The sequence below is a fragment of the Colias philodice genome, chromosome 20 (genome assembly GCF_061535455.1).
Source record: "Colias philodice isolate Cphi_HAF_F1 chromosome 20, ilColPhil1 Martin Lab GWU primary, whole genome shotgun sequence".
NCBI lineage: Eukaryota > Metazoa > Arthropoda > Insecta > Lepidoptera > Pieridae > Colias > Colias philodice.
The window spans coordinates 582,727-609,231 of record NC_143105.1 but is presented as its reverse complement, the minus strand read 5'-3'; the positions used below and the strand labels follow the sequence as shown (position 1 = coordinate 609,231).

General features: G+C 31.9%; 1 protein-coding gene across 2 annotated transcripts in view; it reads left to right on the top strand.

Annotated features, from left to right (window-relative positions):
- form3 (FH2 domain-containing protein formin 3) overlaps positions 1 to 26,505 on the top strand; it is a 99,102-nt gene that overhangs the window by 21,079 nt on the left and 51,518 nt on the right. For both annotated transcript variants that reach the window (XM_089707824.1, XM_089707822.1), the window contains exon 2: positions 2,379 to 2,487. The gene's annotated coding sequence lies outside the window, so the exon portion shown is untranslated. The remainder of the gene's footprint in view (positions 1 to 2,378; positions 2,488 to 26,505) is intronic.

Genomic DNA, 26,505 nt, shown 5'->3' with positions numbered 1-26,505 from the left:
TTATTTTTGTTTATTTAATATCAATTAAACCACATCGAATCAGACCCTGAAAAATGAAAGGGTTCTATTCCTGAGCATACTCAAGCGTAAGAGAAAAAAAAAGACTCGATTAGTAAAGTATTTGGGTCGCTATCGTGTTAACAAGAAAATCCTCCGCACATACAGACACACGGACGTCCAAGACAGAACTTTTTTAAACTGTTTTTTAACTAGTTTAAATAACAAAAATGACATCAAAAATATCATGAATGTTAAAAATAGTGTTTTTTCTTAATATGTGTGTGTATGTATTATCTTACAAGTGCAATGTATGATACATAAAGACATTTTAAGTTTGAAAAATCAGATGTTTTGCGCGAAGTGACAGTAGTACCCACCTCAACGCTTCGCTTATGAGGCGTGCAAAACGATGGTGTGAACACTGGTACCGGCGGCTTAGTCGCGTAGGCGTTAGTTGAACTCGTCGGAAAAATAGCGAAAGTCAAACGATTTGTAACACAAAAATTTTAGAATTTACCGATAGCCCATAAAAAAGAAGTAGGCGGTAGTGTCATGCCATACTTTTCCGGTGTGACTTACAGCCCGCCATACCGACGCGAATGTGTTGATTAAAAAAAAAAACAATTCAACCATTTGTACCAGGCTAACTTTTGCACAGGTAACCATCGTCGTGCAGCTATTTACGAAAATCGCCATGCCATACTTTTCGGACGATTCCAAATGGTCGCCATACCGCCGAAAATCTGCAAAAATTTTTTTTTTCGCCAAACTTTTTGTACCAGTATTGCATTTGGATTTTTGGAGAGTATTTGATAAAATGTGACCATTATTATATTTACCATACTTCTAGTAGGGGGAAAAAGTGCTGCCATACTTAAAAAATTAATTTAGTATTAATTTATATAAGTGAAGATTTCCACCACCTAGATCTTTGAAATTTTGTATTTATATTCGTTGAACCTCAAACTTACAGGAAAAATTAGTGCCATACTGTTACTAATCGTTCAAAATACGAATAAAATCTTACAATAAAAAAAAATCTTTAACACATTCGCCACCTCCCACAGCTATGGCATTATCACACTTCTATTTATAATCATTCAGGAGTTGTTGAAAAAAAAATTTAGGGTGGTACAAATGGTTCGGCGAAAAAAAATTTGCAGATTTTCGGCGGTATGGCGACCATTTGGAATCGTCCGAAAAGTATGGCATGGCGATTTTCGTAAATGGCTGCACGACGATGGTTACCTGTGCAAAAGTTAGCCTGGTACAAATGGTTGAATTGTTTTTTTTTTAAATCAACACATTCGCGTCGGTATGGCGGGCTGTAAGTCACACCGGAAAAGTATGGCATGACACTACCGCCTACTTCTTTTTTATGGGCTATCGGTAAATTCTAAAATTTTTGTGTTACAAATTGTTTGACTTCGCTATTTTTCCGACGAGTTCGACTAACGCCTACGCGACTAAGCCGCCGGTACCAGCGTTCACACCATCGTTTTTCTTTTTGTCATTGCGTACTAAGACCCCTGTAGAACCGCCATCCTGTTACAAATGACTCGAAATTTTGTGTCAATATCTCCCGGTCTAGTTAATGTAAAAGTTATACGTATGTTAAATGTGCAAATATTAAAATAAAGTCTCATCTTTTTCAGAGGAGAAACACATATAGTTTAATTTAAAATCCCTTATATATATAAAATAAAAACTAAAAATAAAATGTTGTTTTATTTTATTTGCTGACCATACACTACTACAAACGCAAAAATTTCTCCAAGCTAATTTACCTGTACCTAATAATTATGTACCTAGTACCTACTACATAATATTTGACATAGAGATATTGATAAGAATCTTAATAAAAGAGAAATGTTTTTCTCTATTATCAAAGGTTAAAAATATAGATTCACGGTCAAGGCATTCTTAAAATTGAGCCAGTAGTTTTCGAGTTCATTATGAACAAACAGAAAAAAGTATTTCCTTTTTTATGTGCAAATGACACATATTGTTACCAGCAGGTTTCACTATAATCTATCTATGACTCAATTTAGTGGACGACCTAGCTTAGTTTGAATTTTCGGTTGCCGCGGTAACACGTGCCTATACAGACGTACATACAGATTTTTATATAGTTTTGTAGGTTTTATTTTAGGTAATTAAACCGTTGATTTATGTATTTATAAAAATTGAGAATTTCAAAAACATTTAGTTAATAGGTAGGTAATTTTTTGTAACAGGTGAGTTTTGGCATGTTTTGGTAATAGGAAATTTTACCCATTTTTTTGACCGCGTTTATTTTTTTTCATATTTATTTATTTAAAAGGTTAATAATGATGATTGTTATTATTTATTTCTAAAATGTACGTTTTGTGTTGCAGGTCGCACCGCGGGACTTCATTAGTGCAGTGAATTCTGACTATGTGTGACTTTTGTTAAGTGCAGTGTTAGTGATAGTGATGGTTTTAGATAGTAATGGGGCTGGTATAGGTAAGTTTCAATTGTCTCATTTATTTGGGAATAAAATCATTAAAATGTAAATTTAATTTAAGTATCTTACGATGGAAGTCGCCAATTTCTGGTGTTTTTTTAATGTATCTTTTATTATACATACAATTTTAATGAAATAACATATAATAAACTTTTCGTACTATTTTTGTAAACGAAAAAGTCTCGATATATAATTAGATGTTCATATTTGTTGCGCACTCATGTCGAAACAGCTGTGAAAATTTCGATGAAATTTGGCACTTTGATATTTCGCTTGCACATAGGCTATATTTGTAACCCATTTTGTGTTTAGTTGAAATGGATAAACTCATCATATTTTGGACACAATTTTCGAGGTTTTGTTTTGAACTTTATGTATTTTTATTTTTTTAATTCTTACAGAACTTGTTTAAAGCACTTGTTTATATATGTTATTAACATAATTCTTGCAGCTGTTCGCAAATATTATGAATTGGCTATTGTTCGCGCGGTTATGTGAACCAGTTTTAATATTATTACATATATGCACTAGTTCGATCACGTGGCTTTATTCGCATTTTACACGGAGAACATACTTCTCATACATAATCTATATTAAATCTTCTTCTGTACATTCATAGAATTCGATTCAACAGTTTTTGTGTGAGTGACAAAGAAATTTCCATCCTCAAATACTTTTTTATAATTCACGTGAAAACTCTATTAAAAACATCGAAAAATACAAAAACACTCGTCTTAACTGTAACTATCACTATCATGAAACACGGTTCAGATTACCAAAATAATAGAAAAATAATCAAGTCGATTTCATTCACATAAACCTTCCAAAACTAAACCGAAAAAGATGCAATTCACATCTAAATCGCAATCGCCATTGACCTGAACACCGTCAGCAGAATAGTAAACACGCGGGGATCGAACCTCGTCCCGATTGATAGGAATTACACAATTGCTGTCACTTAGCACTACGCTCTTGGGTGTGGTGCAAGATGTGAGATACGCGGTTTAACCGACTGCGAAATAAACTACTAATATTAATAAGTGTTTGAATTTTTTTATTGAGAATAGGGAAGCGCTTGACAACAATCTCGCCTGATGTTAAAGCTGAGATGTGGTCTAAGATGGTACGCGCTTTCCTAGAAGGAGACCAGTCACTCTACGCTTGATTGAACGTGATCTCAAGAACTACTGGTTCGCACTTTTTCGAGAAGATCGGTACATTAACTAGGTGGACTTAAAAAATCCTGAAATATATAACATAGGTACATTTTGCTTGTGAATTGAAATTCACGAATATGAAATTCGTTTGTAATAAGGTTTATAATAAATTTAGTCACATCATTATGGTTATAATGATGTGTTAGGAATTTTCGATGGTGTATTAATTCTTGAAAATTTTAGTCATTCTCTATTTTTGGCTTTTTCATAATAAAGGTTTGTACTGAATTACTAATTTACTTATAGATACTTATATTCTCACCGTGTAAGACTTGTGGTAATGAATAACAAACATGATAATACATATAAATTACTTGGTTAGTATTTCTAAATATAATTGTTTTCTATAGCAAAATATTTTTTAACTAACTCTTTCAATTTATATAAACTTATAAAAAGTATGATTTTTATCATTTTCTACTGTCTTATCTTCGATAGTGCAAAATTGATTTTGATGTTCTTACAATCAATATAATAAATAGTCATAGCCGTAATAACATATAAATAATCTAGATCTACACCGCGTCTAGCTTGTAACTTGAGTCCCTAGAGCAGAGCGCTAATGGTTGATGAAACGAGCTGTCGCACACAAATTGAGTTATTGCCCGACGTCTCGCGATTGTTTCAATTGGATGCAACTGGGCCTTCGTTGAAAAGACCTAGTTTAATAATAGTACGTATACCTATATGATATGATAAAACAGTTTTTCAAACATTTATGTTTGGCAAAGATCGCTCCTACCAAGCCGTCTTCTGTACACTTTGCTATTTAAAAGTATAGACTAGGCATTAAATAATACCGAAATAGGTGTTTTATTAGTTATCACCTAATCTTTTATTAAATTACATTGAGATAGGTAAATTTTAACAATGCTTGTATCCTGTCCCGCACCCTTTATAATTCTTTTACTTTATTCCATTTAAATATTTTTTTTTTTCATGTAATAAATTCAAATTTCTTAACCCTTTTTAGGGTTCCGTAGCCAAAATGGCAAAAACGGAACCCTTATAGTTTCGTCATGTCCGTCTGTCCGTCTGTCCGTCTGTCCGTCTGTCACAGCCGATTTACTCGGAAACTATAAGTACTACAGTGATGAAATTTGATGGGAATATGTGTTGTATGAACCGCTACAAAAATATGACACTAAATAGTAAAAAAAAGAATTGGGGGTGGGGCCCCCCATACATGTAACTGAGGGATGAAATTTTTTTTTTCGATGTACATACCCGTGTGGGGTATCAATGGAAAGGTCTTTTAAAATGATATAAAGTTTTCTAAAAAACATTTTTCTTAAAGTGAACGGTTTTTGAGATATCAGCTCTCAAAGTCGTAAAAAGTATGTCCCCCCCCCTCTATTTTTATAACTACGGGGTATAAAATTCTAAAAAAAATAGAGGTGATGCATGCTAATTAACTCTTTCAACGATTTTTGGTTTGATCAAAGTATCTCTTATAGTTTTTGAGATAGGTTGATTTAACTGTAATTTATTATATTTGCTGCTACGGAACCCTTTGTGCGCGAGCCCGACTCGCACTTGGCCGGTTTTTATTTTACTGTAGCGTAATTCCAGCAAATGTTCATGGATCATAAACAATGTCACATCACAATATATGTGCTTCGATATAACAATTAATATATCTGACATAAATTATAAGCTACATGATAGGATAGGTATGTACATTGTATATTCCGTACTTATAACTCATCTTTGATTTAAGAATTGGGTCTCTTCTCTTTATGTAGCCTATGTAAAACAACAAAATATAAGGATAGTTATTTCTATCTATTCAGGTCATCTTATTATAATTTAAGAACATGGTTCAATAATTGTTAACTGTCAAGGTTAACATATAAGACCTCAATATCACATCATTAGCAAACAACATATGTAAATAAATGTTTTCTTAACAAGCCTTTGAGTTGCCGTCTTTTCTAGCTCAGTGTCCAATACAAAAACTTATGTTTATAACTTATACTTTTGAATATCTAAAGTCTTTGGGGTTGACCTTTTGACCTGCTTGACATTCTACCAAAAGTAAAAGACCAACCAACATTTTACGGTTAGTACACCTGCATGTTAAACAGATTCTTCAAAAGATTAAGGATTTCTTACTTCTGAACCCTATCAGCTATCTGCCAGGATAAAGGCCATGCCAATCTGATTCTACCAAAATAAAGCGCCAACCCATATTTAACGGGTGTTCCTTCTGCGCAATACTTAGATTCCTGAAAGGATTGCAAATTATCTACTCCCGGGCAAAATTGTCCAGGCTAAAGGCAGTTCAATACTTGCTCTAAACCTGTAGGCAGCAGCCTTGCAACCAGATGTTTGAGAATGTTAAGGTGCTCGCCAGATATGGTGAAACGGGTCATGGCGAACGGCCTGACCTTACGTACGCGGATATTTATCATTCATCGCTGATTATTTCGATGTAAATATAAATCTTGGAACGTACCAAGTGACTGAGGATCTGCGTAAGGTGAGCGCATTTGATGCTACAATGGCACATTGTTTATGTTGGCTGCTTTGTGTGTCAAATGCGTGATGGTTACTGGATTGGAATGACCACCTATATTTAATCAAAAGTAGTAAGTATCTTGGTCTTGTGCTTATTAAGGACAATTAGGATCTTCAAGAAAGTTAATATGATAATCCTTAATCTTTTTTTCCCTCTTGGTCACAGATGTCTTTTGCTCTTGAATTTAACATTAACTTTTTCACGAGATCATATTTTTTATCTCAGGAATTTTTAAAATCAGAGAACATCTAAGGCACCCATGCAACTGGTTACGTATTAGAAACGGAAACTGGCCGCGCAAACATCCGTAAAACCTAAACAAATATTGACGGTTTCGGGGTTTTACTGACCAGCTCTGATCTGGGTTAAGCAAAGGCGGTAAAGATAAGTTGGTCCAGATTTTAAGAGCATCATATACTTCTGTAAGTTACGATTGTCTTCAGAAGTAAGAATAGAAGATAGTTATGATCACTGACGTTATAATACAGGCTGGTTGAACAATCTAGATGAATTCGAGTATACACCATAAAATGAAATAATAATTTAGATACGATACCGTTTAAGAGCCAAAGAGTAACATTATTACAGACTAGCTGTGCCCCGCGGTTTCACCCTCGTGAAACTATCTAACACCTAAAGAATCTAACACCGAAAGAATTTTTCAAATCGGATCAATAGTTCCTGAGATTAGCGCGTTCAAACAAACAAACTCTCAACTCTTTATAGTATAATATTAGTATAGATAACACAATTGCACGCCTCATAAGCGAAGCGTTGAGGTGGGTACTACTGTCACTTCGCGCAAAACATCTGATTTTTCAAACTTAAAATGTCTTTATGTATCATACATTGCACTTGTAAGATAATACATTCACACACATATTAAGAAAAAACACTATTTTTAACGTGCATGATATTTTTGATGTCATTTTTGTTATTTAAACTAGTTAAAAAACAGTTTAAAAAAGTTCTGTCTTGGACGTCCGTGTGTCTGTATGTGCGGATCCTTTTTCTTGTTAACACGATAGCGAACGAAATACTTTACTAATCGAGTCTTTTTTTTTCTCTTACGCTTGAGTATGCTCAGGAATAGAACCCTTTCATTTTTCAGGGTCTGATTCGATGTGGTTTAATTGTTATTAAATAAACAAAAATAATAATTAATAAATATTTATTAAAAAAAAATTATGAGGCGTGCACTTTTGGATTTTCCAAATTTAAAAATATTTTAAAATTATTATACTCATGCGTTATAAACACCTAGACTAGATAGAAATATGTACATACTAATTCATATTAATCAGTCTAGCTGTTGATTGACTCTATTACCAACAAACACATGAACAATTCGCGGTTAGGTAATTATTAATTGAACACTCCGATTGCCCGGCTTATTTTACAAGAGATACGTGACTGTTTGTCCGTCTGTATCTATTGAACTAAGTATTATAATCTATACTATCTATACTAATATTATAAAGCTGAAGAGTTTGTTTGTTTGAAGGCGCTAATCTCGGGAACTACTGGTCTGATTTGAAAATTATTTCAGTGTTAGATAGCCCATTTATCGAGGAAGGCTATAGGCTATAAATCATCTCGCTAAGACCAACAGGAGCGGAGCCACGCGGGTGAAACCGCGGAGCGCACCTAGTAATCTATATAAATAGGGTATTCTTCATAATGCTCTATCAATGAACAGCTTTAGGGTGAATTGGCATAATTATTATTGATATATTCGTTAAACATACAGTTGTAAGTTTTGTAAGTACTCCAGTTAGGTACTTGAGAAATAGAGATAGTTACAATTTTTTTAATTCTTTACAAGACTTTGGAATGAGAAGGTCGAATTTCGGCAAGTCCTAATGTGTACAAAATTATATATTTACGTTGAAATGAGCATTTCTCAATATAGTTCTCAGAACATTTCAAAATAATTGAAGTTATGAAGTATTTAATTATTAATTAATTTGAAGTTTGTTTTTCCTTATTGGTTCAATAAGATTCTTGATTAGATTTTGGACTTTCATACTGCTAATGTAATAAATCTGAACATTTTACATTTGTGTGTTTGTAAGTTAATCACGCATATAAAACTGACTGAGCTTGTAAAAACAATTCTAGGTCTTATTCCTTTTATTATTTAACACGTATATATTTATGAATTATGCATTTCCTATGAAATTGGGTGGTCCCTGTTGACATAAGCCGCCATTATCGACATACGAATACAATTACACGTAATTCATATTTATAAACCTAAAGGTTAAACCACTATAAGGATTACATTGTTTTCGTAGTATTTAAGGTAAAATTACAGTCATTTTACATTTCCACGATTCCTCGTAAGATTTAATTCTGAAATAATTATTAATAAGTTATATTCGCAAAATGACGAACGGGGTCAAGTTCGACTCGAGTGACTATTGCCTTGACCGGTTGATGGTAATGAGGAAATTATTCCGTAATGCTATTGTAATTAGAGCGAAATTCGTAATTGTGGTGATCAGCTGACTGTGACGTCACGTTTTGGTTTTGTTTTTAGCAAATTTTATCATAATCCAAATTTTTTGGGATTTTTTTCTTTAATTTCTATGTTAAACGAGGTAATTTCACATTTCACAAAGATACAATAAATAGCACGTGCGTTAAGTTAAAAAAATAAATAAAATTATACAGGAGAGACAAAAATAAGATATTTAATGACAGGCTTCACAGAATATGCCACTAAAATCTAAATATATTTTTGGTAAATCCCCGACCTATCCCAACTCCTGTTTTCAATAAAACAAGATTACTGGATTATCTTCCTTTTACGACTGAAAGAGAGGGATGGTTATATTCAAATGCAAAAGAGGGACAGAGATGGCATGTGTTGCAGTTTCAATTGTATGGAATTATTTTGGTAATGTCATTGAACTTGAGTATCGAACTAAGTTTGACCTGCGTCATTTGGTGTTTTGTATATGTGACGTCATCATGTTTGTGAACCCTGATTGATGTTGCGATAAAATGTTTAAGTAAGTACATATTATGATAAGTTGGATCAAGGATCATAATATTAAAGCTGGTTTTTCAAATAATCATAATATTTCCAAAAAATAAAAGGTAAGCATGTGTCTCAGTAATTTATGTTATGTTTTGAGAACTAAATAAATAAAAACATATGCTTTGACATCATTCCCATCGATTTTTCACATAAAAGTTATCCATACTAATATTATAAATGCGAAAGTAACTCTGTCTGTCTGTCTGTTACTCAATCACGCCTAAACTACTGAACCAATTTTCATGAAATTTGGTATGGATATATTTTGATACCCGAGAAAGGACATAGGCTACTTTTTATCCCGGGAAAATGACGCAATCCCGGGAACTATGCGGGTTTTTCTTTGACTGCGCGGGCGAAGCCGCGGGCGGAAACCTCTAAGTATCTTATAAGAATTTAGGAAAATTCTTATAAGATATAACAATATAGCCTTGGATTTACGCCCTCCCAAAGTCCTAACCAATGAGGTGATTAAAATTATTCTTATAGCAACACCATAAATATAATCAATTTATCAATAATCGGAACAGCTCATAGAATAAGAATTCAGACGTGTAATTCTGAGAATAACAATTGTGCCTTGCATATTGATGACTCAGGAATGCTGTGACATTTTTTGTTTATATTATCAGATCGGTTACATGGTATTATGTTATTCGTGTGATATACATAATTTAATATATTACCTATGTTTTAATAGTAATTACTAATTATTAGTTTACTTTAAAATAATTTCGTAGATATGTTATTTGGTAATTTGGCGATTTTTAAAAAACAAAATTTTGATACCTACACCATATATCTTTTAATAACTGAGACGAATCTACCATTTCTCACGCTAAAATATTTCAAGCTCTTTCGACTAGAGCAATTAGAGCATGCCAAGCAAACATACACACAATATACATTACCCTTCATAGCGCACTCGGATTAACTATCGATGATGTAATTTAAAACAATAATAAGTATTTAACTCAGGACGAGAACCTAACTCAAACTCAACTGATGTCAGATCAGCGAAGTGGGTGTCCTTGGTCGAAACAATAGATTATAACCAATACACGTAGAATGTATAAGTAATAATGTTTATAATATTATACATTTCAATTCTGATGATCATACTAAATACTAATATTATAAATATGAGTGTTTGTAAGTATGAATGTTTGTTACTCTTTCACGTCAAAACTCCTGTACGGATTTGGATGAAGCTTTAGGTACAGGAAGTTAAGTTTATACGTCAGAATAACACATGAGCTATAGAAATACCTGATTTTTCACGTGGAACCAGGCGGCATAGCTAGTAGATCTTTATATCAGTGTCATCATCATCATCAGCACTTATACGTTCCCACTGCTGGGACACGGGCCTCCTATGAGGGCACAGGCCATAATCCACCACGCTGGCCAAGTGCGGGTTGGCATATTTCAGTGTTCCATCTATAATAAAAAATATCCATTTCATAGATAATACTAATGCTTTAAATTCCTCTTATAACGTCTGTAAATAACCTACTATTACATAATAAATAACGTATATTCAAAACCTACAGCTTTTAGTTACATAACAACTATTTGCATATAAATTTCGATATAATTTTAAATAGTTAAAACATCCGAGCTCTAAGGTCAACAACACTAACGGTCCGGCCATTTGATATTTCGTGAAATTTAATATTTTACTTCAATATTCTATATTAATTTCCATTTTTATATAGCAATTTATATCAAAAGTAACTTTAAAACGTATTTCGAAATTGTATACCTATAGAATAATATTTATTTTGCTGACATAGGTAGGTAATATAAGATACTGGTATAAAAGGATAAAATATGATAAGCATGTCAATAAAAAATGCGACAACTTTTTTCCTTATTTTTTAAAACCTACTTATATCTTATATCATTAATATTACATTTTAGACATTTATGCTTGAACAACAAACGTACTTACCCAAATTATTACAACGTGGACAATGTAATTTGTAGAATCATTTCGATAACAATACAACATTAAAAAAGTGGTACAACACAAACACTAAATGAAAATGTTTCCATCTTTGCTCAAAAATTTAAGTCCATAATGATATAAAACCTCCTTTTAAAAATCGAATGTCTACATTTTTAAAAGATATGCCTCTTAACGTTGCGCAGATAATAAATTTCCCGCCAGCGAGTGTGGTCGCGTCACAGATAATTAAAACATTTGTCTATCTGCATTCTATGCAACAATTTGATGGGGCAAGTGTCAACGCTGAATGGGTGGTAGTGTTATATTCGTCTAAAATAAGAAGATCGGAAATAGCGCGCGTGCCTGCGATGCGACGGTTAGAACGCACCTGTCAAGCAACGCGCCATTTTTGCTGTCACTTTTTTTTGGCGGGATTTTATGACTGTAGTTTGTGTTTGGAATTCGTGATTATCGACATTTCTGTTGAAGCGTCATTTCGGATTTTATTTAAAGATTGGTAAGTATTGATTATTGAATTAATGATTTTAATGAAAATATCAAGGGAATAGGAAGTTTTTTAATCTTACGAATAAATGTCAAGTTAAAGTTTAATCAAACATGAAATGTTTATATTACCCAAAGTATTTACCATATTTTGTAAATTTAAAGAAATACCTGATAACTTTGTTTTTCAAGTTAAATTTTAAAATATACTAAATATAGGATCGTAACAGTCGTGAATATATTTAAAAGCGAAAACCGGTTCCGCCAAAATTAATGGTCGCTATTTATCGCTGTAACTTTAACAAAAGTTTTATTCGAATTCGTTTTTATTGTTAAGGCCTTGTTCAACAGATTGGATCTTGTTTTGTAATATATGCTGAATGAATTGTTTCTTCGAATTGTTCTTAGCAATACCATTGTACAAGTATTCAGTGACAATATTTTAATTGAAACTTATTATGTATTTTTATTTATTTATTTGTATTGTAAGAATGACAATGAGTACGTCATTACTACTATCACTCTTATAAAATGTATAAATATTGTCTCTTTATTTCAATACCGTTCCTAAGTCCTAACCATATTGGTGCAATTGATTTTATTTTATATTTTCTTTACTTTATAAAATAACTTTCTTCGTGCCCTTTTTTCTCAAAAATATAAAGTTTACATATTGTAGAATAACATAATTCCTTCATTCACGATCTGTGGCATTAATGCAAATGTAATTATTGTATCGCATAAAATATTTTATTTCTTTATAGCCATATTTTAATCGGGTTTTCCTGTTTTTTTGTTATATGTAAATATTTTTTTTAATTCTATATACATAATATAAATATATATAACACTTGATAATCCGGTCTATGAAGCCTTAAGGCACTTCAGCAAACAGGTCTAACTTATCGTAACTAAATGTAATGTCAAGTGTAGTTTTATCATAATTCAATAACTTATGATAACAGTTCAGTCTGGGCACAGATAATATAATAGTCTGGGTTTATTTTTAATTTGCATTAAATACTCGTATTGATAAAAATAAATTACTTTTTTTAATCTACAATGATATCTGTAGCTATTGTACCGATATTCGTTATTTTAATTCCGAGAATGCCGCAATTTTTACAGGCAAACCAAATATTTCTTTCTGACTTTACGAATGAACTAGTTTTGCAAACAAAATGATTGTAATTATAGTATTGCAAAACTGATCGTAATGATAATAAAATTATTAAAACATTACAAATACGGTACCTACTTATACCTAATAATATGCATATTTCGACTTGCGCGGAACAATAAAAATATTTCATAACATCTACATAGTCAATGTCAAATGCGAATTAAAACAGTTTACAATTTAATTCAATTGGTTTGTCTGTAATTATGGAATTTCACAATAACAGATTTTTCCACGATACAGTTGTAAAACAATATTTTTTTGTTTGTGTGACTTATGCCGCCTAACTTTGGAAACGGACCAATTTTTAAAGGAATATTGTATTGTCGTTATATTATAGAATTAATATTCGCAATAATATTTACCTTTTTCATCTTTCTAAACCAATGATTCCATCTGTTTAAAGAATAAAATTCATCAAAATCGATTTAGCATTTTGATTTTTGAATTTGAAATCCGTCTCATTCAACAATTCTCTTGAACTTAATTCTGTCGAGACTCTCTATTAAGACTTCGTCCAAAGATAGCATATAGCACAGTATTACAATATTATAGATATTGTAATACTGTGCATATAGCATATTAAAATCGCTTCGCTCTCGCCCCGCTTTCGCTTCGCTCGCCATTGGGCCGATAGACTAAGGGCCATCACAACATATTGAGATTTATTTGACAGCGAGCCATTGCTATAATTGGATAATAGTTGACCGGACATTGTTAACTTTTACTGTTTCGAGTTTTGCAATCGTAAATCTTTAGAATATGCTTTAGAATTGTCTTGTTTATATTACTAGGCTTTATTTATTATTTTGTATGTGTCTCAAATTATTTTTGCGGTAAATTCTCATGTTAACTATTTGGTATAATAGGTATATTAAAAGCTAACTTATGAGTTATGGCGTTGTGTGGATGTTTGATACTCTTTCACGCAAAAATTGATGAAGCGATGGTAATCAAATTTTGCATCTAAAATCTGCATAATCTTTTGATTTCAGTCTAATTTGTTATTATAAATATTGATAGTATTTACACACATTTGATATTAATATTACTTTGAGCAGGGTCAAGCAGACCCTCGAGCAGGTTCTCTTTTTTGTTTTTTAAACTACGTTTATATCACAGTTTATATTAAGCATGATCCATTGAATCGCACGTTAAACAAAGACATTACAGTAACAATGACAAATACTTCCATACCCCGAGTGTGACCGTTTTATCGATCGGTTAACTAGAGCTATAAATCATTTTAACTGGCGATTAACTAACCGTCTGTTGTGTGTTTAAACGCGTAATTTTGTTTTAGAAGTTAAACGTTGATTAAAAAGAGATTATGGTTTTAGCATATGTTGTTTTATCATAATATGTATTTATTTGTTTTTGCCGTTTTACTGAGATTTGTTAAAATATTGTTTAAAATAAACTAGTTAAACCGAGTTCTTGAATAGGAAAGTATTATGTAAATATTTCTAGAGAAATAACATACCTAATATTCGAAATTTAAACCATACTCCTAACGTATTTTTTCCACTTATTATAAAAAGACAGCTTCTATCAATTTAAAACAGAATGATATATACATTTATAGGTTTCAAAACGATCAATTGCATAGCATGCGTTTACAGATTTATAATAATAGAGATTACAAGTAAAGCTGAATCATTAAATATATTAATCTAACTCAAATATTAAGAGCAGACACAAGTAGAGGAAGTGGTTTTATCCGGCCATGCAAAATTGGTCCCAAGTACACTGGTAATTAAGGTCGTTTTGGCCCAAATCGATTCGGCCATTGCATTTAAATATCTCATGTGTATGCAAAGAGCAATTATGGTAGATGCGTCATTACGGTTATAATTGTGAAATCTGAGACTTGATGTAACTATTTACTTTAATGAGAATTTTAGTCTTTGAATTATTGTAAAGATGAAGGAAGAATGCTCAAAAACGAAGGTTTTCAATACGCATATGTTTTTTAATACGAGATTATTGATGGTATTTTTATTGATTAATTAAAATAAATATACCTATTAAATTAATTTATTAATTTGTAACGTAAATATTTTAGTTTAATATATAAATTGCCACATCTACGTAATAATCTATGTCCGAACAGACGGCTTAATTTACGTCCGTTGTTAATAATAGCTTGACGAATTGTATCCAGACTGATAATCCTCTACTCGTTTGAGAGATCATGCCCGCAGATGTAATGCTGACTTGCATAATATTTTAGTATATTACATATTATATGTATTTTATAACCAGTCAGTTTTAAAGTACCTTGTGTGGAAGAAATGTCTTTCTGCCATGTTCTTTAATTTTATTGCATAATGCATAAACACAATAAAAGGCTGTACAGATTTGGATGAAATTAAGTTATTCGAGGATTGTTTGCATAGGTCAATCATGTCACCATACAAAATATGTTTTATAATGATATGATGAAAATGCTTTTTGTTTTCGTGTAATAAAAGTGATTTTCGAAGTAATTAAAATGAGTCACTGAAAGTTATTTCAGTAGCTATGAGTCAATTACATTTACAAAATAGTTTTTACAATAGATTAAAAAATCAAATTTTAAATATTTTGGTAATATAAAGGTATTATTTCGAAATAAATTATGTTTGCGTCAATATTTTTGGAAACATAGGAAGTGCGACAAGAGCATTACAGGATAAGTTATTTTGAATATTCAAGGAATATTTATTAATGTTTTTCTTTAGTTTTAAATTAATGATTACTTCTTGAAGATAATAATGAGAATGCTCAGTTAAGTTGGTCCGAGTTATTATTGTTTATGCTAAACTTATTATATTATGTATGAAGCATTTGGGATATGAGTCGAAATAAACACAGGTCGTTGAACCTGTATATTCATTCAATTTATTTTAGTGCTTACATTTAGGTCAGGTTCTAGTCAATGCGTTGTAGGTATTGTGTAGAATTTATTTTTTTGTTTACTATTAGCTTTTGCTGAAAATTATTTTTTGTTAGGTATAGAATTTTATATTCATCTTCAAACACAAGCTACAATGGGATATACATACTGGTAGATAGTTAATTTTAAAAGAAACAGCAGCCAAAGGGCTTCTTTTTATATGGAAAATATTTTTTTATTATTATTATTTTATCGAATTAGTATTATCTTCAAAAAACCTCACCTCGCCAAGCCAATCGTGATTATAACGTACCTACTTACATAATATTAGGGATGTAACGATACATGATTTTGCCGATACGATACCGATACCGATATTTGTAGTAATGTATCGGCGATACCGATACCGATACCGATATCGATGGCTTGGTAGAAAAATAAATAGTGAATTATGCATAAAAAGTTACCAACATTTAACAGAGACAACTGTTAATCGTATTCTTTTAAATAAAAATGCCAAATCAAAAAACAACAAAACCATATATGTATAGTATTATTATTTTACGAAGTCAGTTAAACTTTAAGTAATACACATACAATCAGTACCTAATAAAAGTTTTCTATTGGTAGAGTTTTTTCAGAAAACAAAGTGCGCACGCGCGGGCGGCCTCCCGCATCGTTCATTGGGCGCGGGTTTTTGAATTATTTGATATTAAAAAAATTGGTTGTTTGTAAAGTAGGTTTACGATCGAGATGTTTACGTGATAACATAATGCAGTGGCAGCGCTCGAGATGAAACGGGAGATCGGTCCGTCTCTCTCTCGTTATACCTGCGATCGCGCTCGTGAGGTTTTGGTGTGACACAAGTTTATGAACATGTCACCCGACAAAACGATTTTAAAAACGTTATCACGTTAAAAATTAAAAAAATTCAAAATTATTTATTTCTTTCCTTTACATGAACAAATTTGTGTTTGGAACACTCCTAGTAAGCAAATAAAATGCTTGTGTCAGGAGGTTCCGCTCTTCCTTAACACAATATCCAATTCCATTGTGTCACCTTACCATATGTATGCAGACGATTTTCAATTGTATAACCACGCCTCACTCCTTGAACTTCCTGAAGCGATTTTCCAAGTAAACGCTGATCTTGCAGCAATTGTCAGATGGAGCAAAAATCATGGTTTAACAGTTAATCCTCTCAAAACCCAGGCTATTATATTCGGAAGTAGACAATTAATCTCGAAAATCGACTGGACCAATTTTCCGAACGTCATCGTTGATGGTGTACTTATCCCGTACAGCACGCAGGTTAAAAATCTTGGCCTGACTCTTGACCAAACTTTCTCCTGGGATGAGCAAATTAAACAAGTGAAAAAAAGGGTTTTTTCTTCTGCTTTTTCCTTACGGCGCTTACGCAACTTTCTTCCAATCTCAACCAAAACTGCGTTAGCTCAATCCCTCCTCCTTCCTCTCCTTGACTTTTCTGACTCCTGCTATCCTGATATTCGTGAATATCAGCTGGACACCCTTGAGAAGCTTCAAAATTTCTGTGTCAGATTTATATTTGGACTACGTAAATTTGACCATGTCTCTGAGTTTAGGAAAAGATTAAAGTGGCTCCCCATCCGCCAACGCCGGGATACTCATTTGCTGCATCTTCTGTACACTATTCTATTTAGCCCTAAGTCACCGCAATACTTAAAGGACAACTTTGAGTATTTAAGCTCTAGCAATTCCCTCTCTCTTCGTTCTTCCAACCTGTTATTACTATGCACTCCTATCCACCATTCCAATTTTTTCAACAACTCTTTTACTGTTCGTGCTATCCAACTTTGGAACGCTTTACCTGAGAGTGTTAGACGCGCTAAAACGCTCTCCTCTTTTAAATCACTATTAAAAGATCACTACCTTTCCTTACTGTAGCTTTTCCCTACCTTTCTGTTTCTGCTTGCTGACATCTGTAACTGTAACCATTGTTTTTGAATGTCTTATCATCTGTGTACTATGGCTTGTGTATAGTATGTATTTTGTAATATGTATGTGTATGTTTAGTATGTATTTAATATTATGTATGTGTATGTACAATATGTATTTTAGTAATATTTTATGTATGTATTTTAGTATGTACCTACATATTTTTGAAGTATATAATATGCAATATTTAGTTTATATTAATATGTGTGTAAATGTGTCTATTTTACATTATTTGCAATGTATTGTTATATGTAATTGTAATTATAGTCATTTATTTTGCGCTATCCCACGACCTTCTTACATTTCCTTTCCTACCAGGTTGCCTGGTAGAGATTGCTGTTCAGCAATAAGGCCGCCTTTTGTACAAATGATGCCTTTGTAATTTTGTTCTTTTTTTTTTCTGCTTTGTCCATTCATGTTTGTACAATGAAGTATTATAAATAAATAAATAAATAAATAGTGTTCATCTGTTTCTGTAATAACAGAAACAGAAATAAAACAATATGAATGAATACAATGCAAAAACATCAAAGAAAAGAAAGAATTTAATAAAAAAATATCGGTATCGGTTGATTTATTATCGGCGATACCGATATATCGGCTTGCCGATATATCGGCCGATATATCGGTATTGGTATCGGTATCGTTACATCCCTACATAATATTAATATACCTGCATAGGAATGTTAATAATATAAAAATGCAAAAAGACATTCTATATAGTTATAGGTATAGCAGGAAGTTACATGCATTCCTAATAATATTTGCTAGTCTAGGCAAAATACAAAATGACATGTTCTCTCACTTACCCGCTACCAATTTTCCTGTGCCGCTCTGTCGACTACAAAGTCGTTTGTAGTTTATGGTTCAATGGCAGTAGATCACTTTATGAAATACCTGCATAATAAGTTAATAATATACCGAATAATATGTGCAGTGGTAAGACTATAGTTTATGTGTTATAGGTATGTGTAGATCGTTCATCATAGGTTCGATGACCGAATTGATTGAATTTGTCGAATTTCTTATGGTAGGTGTATCTGACATGACAACTATGGTACGGAATTCCCTATTTATTAATTATATTACTAATATTAATATTTACTAATATTAAAAATGCGAAAGTAACTCTGTCTTTCTGTTACGCTTTACCTCTCAACCGATTTTGATGAAATTTGGCACAGACAATCTTTAGACCCTGAGAATGAACATAGGCTTTTATTGCGAAATATGTACCACGGGCGAAGCCGGGGCGGACCGATATGCTAGTTCGTTATAAAAATAATGTAGGTAGTAGTTAATTTGGTAGGTATTCTTTTTAGACTATCTCAATCGTTTTAATTTATGTCTAGTGAGAGGATAAAACAGAATCGTTCGAATTTATTGTAGTATCGGTAAATATGATCAAGAGAAAGAACAATGTAAGTTGGTACAAGTAATTTATGAATTTATCAATAACAAAAAAAAAACACACTAAGTACAATTAACAATAATTATATAAATAAGGAGAGTGTATGACGTAATAAACTGAATTATTTATATAAATAAACCAATTAGGTAACATTCTTTATTATATATATACAGTTATACACGGTTCACCAGACTATCTTTATCCTTGTTACTTCCACATCACCATATAACTTAGAGGTCGATCTATACTGGTTTTTCCAATATACAAAATATATTTATAGAAATGCGAATTATTTCCTAAAGATACCACGTTATCAAGAATGTGTGGGAAGGTCGTCTGTTATCTCTTATCAGTGATTGCTTATCATAATATGTCTATTATAGGATCGTTTTGATTTAAAGTGTACCTTTATACCTACTGGTCTGTTTAGAGAAAATACGTTTTATCCCATCCTTCCTATGTCCTACTAATTAATATTATAAATGCGAAAGTTTGTGAGGATGGATGTATGTGTATGTATGTTTGTTACTCTTTCACGCAAATATTACTACTGAACCGATTACAATGAAATTTAGCACACATTTAGAGGGTAATTGGATTAACACAAAGGATAGGTTTTATCCTGGAAAACCCACGGGAACGGGAACTATGCGGGTTTTTCTTTGAAAACGCGGGCGAAGCCGCGGGCGGAAAGCTAGTATTATCTACGATAGATGTTCTTCTGTTCTTTTTTAATGTTTCTGTTTCGTTATAAATATGGTAATGCAATATTGCATCCTTAATTTCATCTTTTTCAGTTTAGTATGTTATCTAAACACGTATATTTTATTTAAAGACTAGCGGTCCGCCCCGGCTTCGCCCGTGGTACATATTTACGTTTTCTCTACATAAAAACCATCCTCGTACTTCAAGGAATATAATAAAAAAAGAATTATCGAAATCGGTTCAGCCGTTCTCGAGTTATGCGCTTACCAACACATTTTGCGATTCATTTTTATATATAAGAAGAAGATAAGATTATAAGGATTTTTATTATACTGGATAAAGATTATTATTACTACTAACTGGCTATTGTTGGTAGATGTTACCACGGGAATATAGATTTTAAAATTAAAATAAGTTTGGTAGGTATCTAAAATATACTTCAAAATACTGTGCAATTCATGACGTTAATTCAAATAATCCTGATAAGATAAATCTAAATGATAAATATTAATCACAATGCATCGATTAGCGATGCAATTACATCCTTGTTCACTAATTAATTATTTATTTACCGGATCAGAATGCGTTAAACAATAAGGGAATTAAATAGAAGAATGTATTAAATAGGCGATGGTATTTTACAAAAAATGTATAGTCATTTTTACGTGATTCTGTCGATCTTTATTTACTTGCGGTGTTAAGCTAGGCGTCCACTAGGCGGATCGGGCCGGGGCGGGCCGCAATGCATTGGCGGATATCGCTTCGCAGGCGGATTTCTGCCGGCGGTGCGCTGCGGCCCGGCCCGCCCCGTCACCCGTCTAGGACGCAGGCAGGCGGATGTGAGCGGCGAGCGTCTGTTAGATAAAATCCGCCTAGGCGTTCCGCCGCGCCCCGTACAGGTGGACGCAGGAGCAAACAGCGCGTCCATTAGAGACGGCCCGTTGCGATGCGACCCGCCCCGATCCGTCTCTAATGGACGCCTAGCATTATGGATCTTGAAATAAACGAACATGTCAGTCGATCTTACTAAAATACAGAATATTATTCGGATAATCAAATAGGTAGTTATTGAAACGAAACCTTTAATAAAGGGGCTTGTAATTAAATTGCTGCAGTGAAAAACGATCGAGTTAAAAGTCGAATTTTCAGCACCAGACCATACCTACCTGTACCTAGTATTCAGAATAAACACGGTTGTGAGATTAGCAGTCGATTTTTGTTTTTTAGGAACAATAACGTCTTACGTATCGTGTGATAAAGTTGTATGAAGTTAAGTGAATCATCACTTATCGATGTTATTAATTAGCGTGAGTAATTGAAACACTTGGTACATGGATATTGCGTTGCTATCAAGTATCAACATTGGTACCCTGTTTCTGAAAAAGGGTGCAGATTCGAATTCTTGTGATGAAAAAAATATTTTAACACATGGGATAATAATATAAAATAGAATTTATGTTCTCACATTTGTAAGTTACATGAAATAAGTTTACGTTGTTCTTTAAAGCAACAGACATAAAATCAATCAGTTCGAAATAATAATCGCCTACATAGTTAGTTAGTGATGGCAAAAGTCGAATACTACCATTAGTCATTACATTGCATCTTCATAACTAAATGGTAGGTATAAAAAGTAATTAACGGCCTATCCCTAAACATAAAACAAAAACATCATTAAAATCGATCTGGCCGTTTCCGATCACACCATAATTTTATATAAATCTATTTACTTCGCGAATATGTCGCATATGTTTTAGATTTACAAACATATGCTTCGAATATCCTGCGTATCCGGTTCTGTTACAAAACCTTTGAAAGTGAGGACGTTGGATGGTATTTCAAGGTGGAATATATTAAATGCTCGTTGTTCAGATAATTAGATCGTGTGGCGAAGGGGACCAGTATTCATTGTGTTAAGATAGAAAGAAAGATAAAAACAAGACAGAAAATGTTTGTTGTCAAGGAAAAGTGACGACGTAAAAAAAACAAAAACACGAATCAAATGCAAAAAAATATTCAAAACTGATGCAATATAATTCGTATTTGTAAAAGTAAAAAATAATTAGTGAGAAAACATATTAATTTCTATGAGAAAACGGTTTATGTTATTTACACAAACTCACAAATAAATAAATTCCATGTCATTTCAAAAGTAATTAATATGCATGTTACAAAACCACGCATACCGTACATCAATTATAATGTATACATTTTCGATATCAAATGAAGTTTTCTCACGCTTTTGCAAGTGTTATCATCATTTAAGGCCGTTTAGTCACGAGCGTGTCTAACGCCACGTTATTAATTAACTACTGAAATTTCCGTATTTGTTAATGGTAATTTAAGGTCGCAAATTTCACGAGTCCTTCATTTATTCCCTAGTTAAGAAATAGCTTTAAACGGTAGTCAATAGTAATTTCTAAAAAGAAAAAGTAATGCAATATCAATGTTTAAACGAGTAATATCACATGTATTAACTTTATTTAAAACAAGCCTCGCCTCCTGCTATCACTCTATCCATGTCCTATAATAATTAAACAACCAAATTAACTTGTACAATATGAAACAACTGAGAAAATAAACAGACAATATAATAAACTATTTTCTCTATTATTTTAGCGCTGTATAACCTTTCTTAGATCTCTATCACCTTCAAGAACAATTGCGAGACAATAATAAGCCGTTGCCCTTCTGAAGAAGTAGGATTATCGGAATCCGTTTAGCCGTCCACGCTTCACGTAAAATGCATACATGCATTTACTTTACCCTTTAGGTATAATTTAAGAATTTTTAGATATGGATATTAGTTTTTTATAAATATTAATAACATCTGAGCATTCTAAGATTTAGAATGGATTTAAATATACCTACCTACATTTAATTAAGTTATTTAGTGTTTTCGTTTAAACGCTACGTTCCAAAAATTCCTAAAATATTAGCAAACAACTCATACAGGAGTGTTTTTGAAACGCTTTAAAGGGGAAAGTGATTCTCCAGCTATTGTTTTCATGTAAATTGCAATCTTTGTGCAAAACATCGTGCTGCGCAGTTGCCTTGTAAAACATGTGTTATTTACAATACATATTATGAATATGAAATATTATTACATTTTCTTTGCTATAAATAAACGTACATATAACTTGAAAACAACATTCTTTCTCTGTCATTCGATTATTTAAACGAGTTTCGACAACAGCTAAAAAACCAAGAAATAAATATAATAGTGTTTGTTGTAATAGAAGAGAGATTAATCACTAAAAATAATGACATCAGTCTGTAGTTTATATTATCCCAGATTATATATTTTTACGCCAATCCGAGCGGAGTCGGGGCAAATAACTAAAGAAGAATCTCGATGCCAAATGGCTGACACAATCAAGTGTTTTCTTGCGTTTCTATTTGTCTTGTGTCAAGGGTCCGATTGTGAGAAAGTGACCCCAATGACCTTTGGACTGAATGTGATGAAATCCATAAATTATAGGGTATGCATATATGCGAGTACACACTAAATAGGTATACATATCAGCGAATATATGCGAAATATTAATTATAATAGTAAAATATTAACAACTAGCTTCCCGGCCGCGGCTACGCCCGCTTTGTCTAAATTCTAAAACCTAATAAATTATATACTAAAACCTTCCTCTTGAATCACTCTATCTATTAAAAAAACCGCATCATAATCCGTTGCGTATTTTTAAAGATTTAAGCATACAAAGGGACATAGGGACAGAGAAAGCGACTTTGTTTTATATTAGTGATATTGATTTTTCCGCGTTCCAATTAATTTTTGTTTTTAACGACTGCAGTAGATGGTCGATCAATTCAAAATTCCTTTTTGAAAGAAGGAACTGAAGGAAGAAAGACTTATTTTGACAAAGATTGCTTAAAAAAAAGTACTTATCTTGAAAAAACAAATGAATTCCTCAAAAAATTCTGAGGAGACAGCATTTAGGTTTATTATTATTTATTAGGTGAAAATAAAAGACAATTCAATTTTAAATATTTAGACACGTGATTTATTGATTAGTAAACTAAGTGTTCAAAAGTTTTCTATCTAGTATATATAAAATTCAGCTCCGTCACGCTGGAACCCGCTTTAAAAAAAACCTTACTTTTTTTCAGCCTATTTTACCTACAAACGATGCTAATAAATGTAGTATAGGTCAATTTTTTGTAGTCTTATTAGTTACTTAGAAAACATCATTGATATCGTTCGAAGTAAAAAATATAAATAATAGCGTGTTGATTAGTTTTGGAATGGGTTCCAAATTGATTGTAGTTTATTGTAGTGGCAAGAAAATTCTTTATTTGCGTTGTTTTATCTCAAATTATTGCAAGAAGGTCACAATAACAAGATTTTAAAAAATAAATAACACTTGTTCAAAAACTACAAACGATGCCAATAAATGTTGTATAGGTCAATTTTTTGTAGTCTTATTAGTTACTTAGAAAACATCATTGATATCGTTCGAAGTAAAAAATATAAATAATAGCGTGTTGATTAGTTTTGGAATGGGTTCCAAATTGATTGTAGTTTATTGTAGTGGCAAGAAAATTCTTTATTTGCGTTGTTTTATCTCAAATTATTGCAAGAAGGTCACAATAACAAGATTTTAAAAAATAAATAACACTTGTTCAAAAACTACAAACGATGCCAATAAGTGTAGTATAGGTCAATTTTTTGTAGTCTTATTAGTTACTTAGAAAACATCATTGATATCGTTCGAAGTAAAAAATATAAATAATAGCGTGTTGATTAGTTTTGGAATGGGTTCCAAATTGATTGTAGTTTATTGTAGTGGCAAGAAAATTTTTTATTTGCGTTGTTTCATCTCAAATTATTGCAAGAAGGTCACAATAACGAGATTTTAAAAAATAAATAACACTTGTTCAAAAACTACAAACAATGTAGTTGATTGTAGCTAAACTCATATGTTTGTAGTGGCTGCTGAACCCCTGTAGGCAATAAAAAACAAAAAATTTAGTGTTCAATAAGTTAATATATTCAAAACAATTATGAGCCTTGGATTTCGTGTCGTTTGTAGTTTTAGAAAAAAAAATATTCATGCTCATACATACATCTTCGCACACGTGCGTGTTTGTGTATGCGTGTGGGAGTTTCGTAATTTAGTGTACATTAAATTGCACATGATATATGTTAAAAAAAAAGAGTTGGATATCTTTAATGTTCAGTAGTTTGCTGTTCAATGTTACAAAGTCACTTAATAATCCGAAAACTGCTGAGACGACAAAATTAATTAAAATGAAATAATGGATAAATTCCATCCGAAACGAAAAAAAACTCAAAATAGTGCAATATGAAAAATTGGAATTAATATTGTCATTTATCGTTTATTGTAGTACTGGTAAAATAATTTATCCTCTAAAATAACTTCAAGAAAAATCAGATAAAACTAGCCAAATTGTAGTGGTATAATAAAATGACACTGGCATAAAAACTACAAACGATATGAACAATTGTCACAGTACCTTTATATTTGTATGTCTTGCTTATTACTGATTATAAGTGCGAATGAATAAATCTACTTAGTGTTTGATAGAGTGATACATTTTAAGACGTTAGAAAATAGAAAAGGAAATCGTTCGTAGTTTCACAGTTTGTCTTCCGACAGCATACCTTTAGGCTTTATATGTATATGGACATTACCGATTAAATATAAGCGTGCGTACACAAGTTTACAGTTACTATAGTGCCTACAGTAAATGTAGCATCGATTATACCTCAAAATATAAATTCAAAATCGTAACTAATAAGACTACAAAAAATTGACCTATACTACATTTATTGGCATTGTTTGTAGTTTTTGAACAAGTGTTATTTATTTTTTAAAATCTCGTTATTGTGACCTTCTTGCAATAATTTGAGATGAAACAACGCAAATAAAAAATTTTCTTGCCACTACAATAAACTACAATCAATTTGGAACCCATTCCAAAACTAATCAACACGCTATTATTTATATTTTTTACTTCGAACGATATCAATGATGTTTTCTAAGTAACTAATAAGACTACAAAAAATTGACCTATACTACATTTATTGGCATCGTTTGTAGTTTTTGTACAAGTGTTATTTATTTTTTAAAATCTTGTTATTGTGACCTTCTTGCAATAATTTGAGATAAAACAACGCAAATAAAGAATTTTCTTGCCACTACAATAAACTACAATCAATTTGGAACCCATTCCAAAACTAATCAACACGTTATTATTTATATTTTTTACTTCGAACGATATCAATGATGTTTTCTAAGTAACTAATAAGACTACAAAAAATTGACCTATACTACATTTATTGGCATCGTTTGTAGTTTTTGGACAAGTGTTATTTATTTTTTAAAATCTTGTTATTGTGACCTTCTTGCAATAATTTGAGATAAAACAACGCAAATAAAGAATTTTCTTGCCACTACAATAAACTACAATCAATTTGGAACCCATTCCAAAACTAATCAACACGCTATTATTTATATTTTTTACTTCGAACGATATCAATGATGTTTTCTAAGTAACTAATAAGACTACAAAAAATTGACCTATACTACATTTATTAGCATCGTTTGTAGGTAAAATAGGCTGAAAAAAAGTAAGGTTTTTTTTAAA